The sequence below is a fragment of the Musca autumnalis genome, unplaced genomic scaffold, assembly GCF_047663935.1.
Source record: "Musca autumnalis isolate F117 unplaced genomic scaffold, ASM4766393v1 scaffold_1, whole genome shotgun sequence".
Classification (NCBI taxonomy): Eukaryota; Metazoa; Arthropoda; class Insecta; order Diptera; family Muscidae; genus Musca; species Musca autumnalis.
Window position 1 is genome coordinate 248,172,421 of NW_027411644.1, and position 5,439 is coordinate 248,177,859.

The window sequence follows — 5,439 nt, forward strand, 5'->3', positions numbered from 1 at the left end:
GACAATCGCTCAAAAAAGGTTCTTGTCTATTGGTGCAAAGAAATTGTAATTGAAAATTGAGTAAATCAATCGCGGTGCTTCAAACGAAGTTTATAAGATAGTCACAGACGAAGAATCTTGGATCAATGCGTATAAGCCCGAAACGAAACAGCAATCGACCGTGTGGGTCTTCGAAGGCGAGCCAAATCCAACGAAAGTTGTTCATGGAAGAAGCACAAGGTCGACTCTTTTTTCAGCAAAACTGATTATGTGCCGACTATGTGGCTTGAGGAACGTAGGACGGTAAATTCTGAGTGGTACACTACAATTTGTTTGCCTGAAGTCTCCGAGAAATTCGAAAAACGAGCGTGAGAAAACGAGTCATTGTGCACCATAACAATGCGAGCTATCACGCATCAATTCATATCAGTGCCTGTTTGACCGGACAAACGTGGAATTAATGGGTCATCCGCGGTACAGCCCCGAAGTGACACCCAATAACTCCATTTGATTCCCGCACATAAAAAAAAGGCGTGGTCAAGGGTTTTCGTCGCCAGAAATTGCGGTTGATGCGTTCAAAAACCATGTTTTGAAGGTGTCTCAATAGAAGTGGAAAAAGTGCTTCAACAAACGGTTTGAGCCCATGACAAAGTGTATAAAACTTGGTGGAGGCTACTTAAGAAAACAATAAAACTATATTTGATGGTAAAAATTCGCGTTTTCATTGTTAGGCAAGGAAGCAACCCTCGTATGTAGATGATCGGGAAAAACGTATTCGTGTTATAGTTGTTTGGGGATCTCGGTGATTCTTGTAGATGTTCGGAACTCAGTATTCGTGATGTTGGTGTTACATAACTCGATGATTCGGTGTTCGTGTCGATGTATGTAGGCTATTTGTAGACCTTAAGACCTTTTTGAAATCGACCTAGTGTTAGGGTTAAAGTGTTCGGGTACTCGATGATTCGGTACTCGTGTTTAAGTAATAGTGAACTCAAGGATTCGATGTTCGGATGTAGGCGATTTGTAGTTGATCGCAAACTGAATGATTCGTGTTGTAGGTTATCAGGAACTGGATGATTCGAAGTTCGGAATTGTAGACGATCGGGAAATCTATGATTACGTAAAACAACCACAGAGTTCACGATCATCTACATATCCGAACATTGGGATACGTAAATGATCGGAAACTCTGTGCTCGTGTTATAGTTGCCTGGAGAACTCTGAGAATAGGTGTTCGTGTTCTAGATGTTCGAGGTTCAGTGTTCGTTATACTGTAGTTCGGGCACCTAATGTTCTTTTTGTTGTCACAGTGTTTAAATAATCGTGAACTCGATGATTCGATGTTTCTGGTGAAAGCGATTTGTAGATGATCGGAAACTCAATGATTCGTGTTGTAGGTTATCAAGAACTCGATGATTCGAAGTTCGGAATTGTTAACGATCGGGAAATCAATGATTATGTAATACAAACACAGAATTCACGATCATCTATATATCTGAACATTGGGATTCGTAGATGATCGGAAACTCTGTGTTCGTGTTATAGTTATTTCGGGAACTCGGTGATCAGGTGTTGCAGTATTTCGGGCACCTAGTGTTCATGTTATAGTTGTTCGGGAATTCGGTGATTCGATGTTCATGTTGTAGTTGTTTGGGCACCAAATGATGATTCGATGTTCGGATGAAGGCGATTTGTAGATGATCGAAAATTCAATGATTCGTGTCCTAGAACTCGATGATTTGATGTTCGGAACTGTAGATGATCGGAAAATCGATGGCTCGATGCTCTGATAAGTAGATTATAGGGAAATTTGTGTTACAGTTGTTTGGGGAACTCGGTGATTAAGTGTTCCTGTTTGTTCCTGTTCTAGATGTTCGCAAATCAGTGCCCGTAATGTAGTTTTTTGGGTACCTTCTGTTCGTGATATAGTTAGTTGCTCGTTAGTTGAACTTGGTGATTCGTGTTGTCGTTGTAAAAGTCTCAACTCAAGGGTTCTTTCCTGAAGAACATAATAAAAACAAGTACAAAATCGTTAAGTTCGGCTCGGCCAAATTTTTATATCATCCACCATAAAATATGCTGAATTAAAATCGAATAATTAGTTCATTGTTAGGTGAAACAATTGTTCGTCCACGGATACTCCATATACAAAATTAGGTAAAAAAGTATCTAAAATTTTTTTTCAATATGTTCGTAACTTTTTATGGAGGATATACCGACGATTGACGATTTTTTTTGGTGTAGAAGTTTCAGGACCTCTGAGAACTTCAAATTTCAAATTCAAGCTAGTTCGGTTAAAAATTGTAGCTAAATCCTCAAAATACCGGAAATTGCGTGGTACCGTTCTTTAGGGGCTATACAAAAAAATGGACGTATCTTGAGGATTTTTGGTGGAGAAATTTCGGGATCTCTGAAAACTTCAAATGTCTAATTTTAACTAATTCGCTTAAAAATTGTAGATAATATCCTCAAAATACCGAAAATCGGGGTGTATTCGTTAAATGGGGGCTATTCCAAAACATGGTCCTATATTGAAAATTTTTGGTGGAGAAGTTTCGGGACCACTGAAAACCTCAAATGTCAAATTACAGCAAGTTCGGTCAACAAATTTAACAAAAATTCCCAATATACCTTAAATCGGGAGGTTCTATTATATGGGGGCTATACCAAAACATAGACCTATCTTCGTAATTTTTACTGGAGAAGATTTTTGGTTATTGGGAACATCAAATGTCATATTTCAGCTAATTCGGTTAGAACATGTAACTCAAAGCCTCAAAATACTTTAAAACGGGAGGTACCATTATATGGATCCTATACCAAAACTTGGTCCTATGTCCACCATGTTTGATGCAGAAGCTTTTTGACATCTTGCCAAATTGGAGGCAATTTGCGCCGAAAATGTAGCTAAGATCCTTAAATCGGCCGGTACCGTCATATAGGGGTTATACCAAAACGTAGACCTATATACCCCGTCTTCGAACTTGACCAACCTATGGGAAAACAACACTCGGGTGCAACATTTTAGCGTTCTATCACAATTATTGCGGACGCTAGAGTGATTACAACAGACGGACATAGCTAGATCATCTTAGAATTTTATCCTGATCAAGAACACATACATACTTATATTCCATAACAGTTCCCAGTCTATTACATATTGTACAGCGTTTAACTCCATATATTACAAAATGTTAACAATTGAGTTTTCCTATCTTTATATTTTTATGTCTTTGTCCATACTCGTAATTACTTTCTTCTATCAATGATCAATATCATATATCAAGTTTAACTCCGTTGATGACATTTTAAAAACCATAAATAGTTCATTGCCACTATCAAGCATCAGAAAAACAGTGAAGCTGTATATTACAACATCTAGAATTATTAAATATAGCAACATCAATTAAATACTGGTATAACACTATGCAATATGGGAGGTATTGTAGGCAAAGAAAAATCCAGGTATTATTTGCGGAAGCAATTCAAGACATGTTGCAAAGTAAATCAAATTTGTGACAAACTCATGAATATTCAATAAAGTAAACACCAGACAGTTAAGTGCGACTGGAAGTAACATAAGTTTCCATATTAAGGGGCAATAATAAAGTAAATTGTTATTGCTATACCAAAGAAGGAAACTGCCAACAAACGGTTAAAATACAATTGTAGTTCATGCACTTCTAGTATGTCTTTGTATAATTTTCTGATTATTGTTCAATAAGATTCCTTTTCAAATAAAATCGCAACATATTTTTTGTTGAACTAGCACGTCTCTTTATGCCTTTTAATATTTAATATTTAAAATCATTTAATATTTAAAATTATTTTTATTAATGATTGTACTCTTCGATTTTTCTATTTTTTATTAGGTAGCTGATAAGAAAATAAAAAATGCAAAAAATTCTATTCGGACCAATATTAAAAAAGTTATGAGCATTTTCTTGCATAGTTTTTAAAAAATTCGAATTTTCTAAGCGCGATATCTCTGGAATCGTTAGTTAAAAAATCTGAAAATATACTAAAATGTTTGTTGATGAGCAGCATCAATATAGCAAAAATAAAGGAAATCGAAAACCACTTTTTGAAAAAGTGTCCGATTTCACTCAGAAATCCCCATGCATATTTTAAAAAGTAGGCGTGGTCGGATCTTTTGACTCTAAAGAAGTAGCTATATTCTAAACTGCAACCACCCCACCGAATTTCAATAAAATATGTACCTTATTTTCACCTGGGGGCCCTTTCCCTGAAAATTTTAGGAACATCGGTTCAGTAGTTTAGTACATCTTACATAAAAATGGGCGTGGTAAATGTTTCTTTACGTAAAAACATAATTCGGACTCTGACGAACATATAAAAAAACAAGTAAGCAAAGGTTATAGTCGGACGGGGCCGACCATGTGATACCCTACACCACTGCCACTGGAAATTAGTTTTCAGCAAATCAAAATTCCTTTAAGGAACAAATAAACTTATTGTAAGATATAACTTTGTGGATTCTGCCATCTTATCACATCAAGCTTAAATAATAATATAATAATTGTTCCACATATCAATGAGTGCACCCCGATTCATATTTCCTGATTATCGCCGAGTTCGAACGACGTGCCCTATGCCACCACTTGTAGAGAAGTTCTACATGACTGAAATACTCAGAAAATGTCGCCAACATTACTGAGGGGTATTTTTCCAACGTAGAAAATTTGAAGTTACCTGGCCGGGGAATCGGTCAACGGTGACAAAATGCCCCTTAGTAATGTTGACGACATTTCCTGAGTATTTCAGCCATGAAAAACTTCTCTACAAGTGGTGTCTTAGTGCAAGCCGTTTGGGCTTGGCGGTAAATTTTTGTGTGTATAAATTTCCAAAATTATACGCCAGGAGGAGGTTAGTGGGTGCCTTCACATTCACCAAAATTAATATTTAAAAAAACTTTTACCGTAGCGACACCGAGTACATATTGAAAAAAGGTGGCGATATGTATACAAAAATCCAGTTGGACAATTAATACGCTTGGGCTCCACGTAATTTGCAATAATGCACAAACTGGGAATTTCTCTGTCATGTAGAGACAATTTACAGCATGGGAGGAAAATGTGGTTCTCTACAGAAAAGCAATTTTATATTAGGCAGTAGCCCCGTTATCTACCAAATTCATTATTGCAATTTGTATCATTGGAAAGGTCAGGCGTTCTTTTTTCATATGTAGGCTACTTTGGCGGTATATGCCCTCCAGGAATTAAAATATGGACCAACTATAAAATGTTTATATTTTTCATACAAAAGTAATGGTTCATTTCACCCGCTAAATAATATGAGATCATCATTCAAAATTGTAGGCATTTTCTTCGATCTAAAGTCATACCTCGTGCAAAATTTCGTGACTATTGAGCTATAATTGCGAACTCTAGCGCGTTTATGATAGCACTACAAACAAATAACTGGGTATATTAGGCTGTA